This window comes from Echinops telfairi, unplaced genomic scaffold (assembly GCF_000313985.2).
Source record: "Echinops telfairi isolate 266 unplaced genomic scaffold, ASM31398v2 ScPeMD7_5;HRSCAF=22, whole genome shotgun sequence".
Classification (NCBI taxonomy): Eukaryota; Metazoa; Chordata; class Mammalia; order Afrosoricida; family Tenrecidae; genus Echinops; species Echinops telfairi.
The window spans coordinates 1,565,382-1,565,686 of NW_022103901.1; positions in this window are offsets into that span (position 1 = coordinate 1,565,382).

Consider the following 305-nt stretch of genomic DNA (forward strand, 5'->3'; position numbering starts at 1 on the left):
CGTGGACCCCTATCCCCCGCATGTGCTTGTGCGTGCCTGTGCGCGCACGGCCCAGGTTGGCCGGTCGCAGAGCTGAGCTGGGCCCCCACCCTGAGGGGTCCTTGGCGGAGTGTCCAGGGAGCCCGCTGTGAGGGTCCCTCCAGGCGGCGGCCGAGGACCATGGGGGTGATGTGCACACTAGGCAGGACACGGCCTGCAAGGCCACAGTGTGGGGGTGGGGGAACGCCCATCGCAGCTCAGGGGCACCGAGGGAGGCTGCCTGGCTGTGGGGAGATTGGCACTGCTGTGAAAGGCACCCTCTGGGG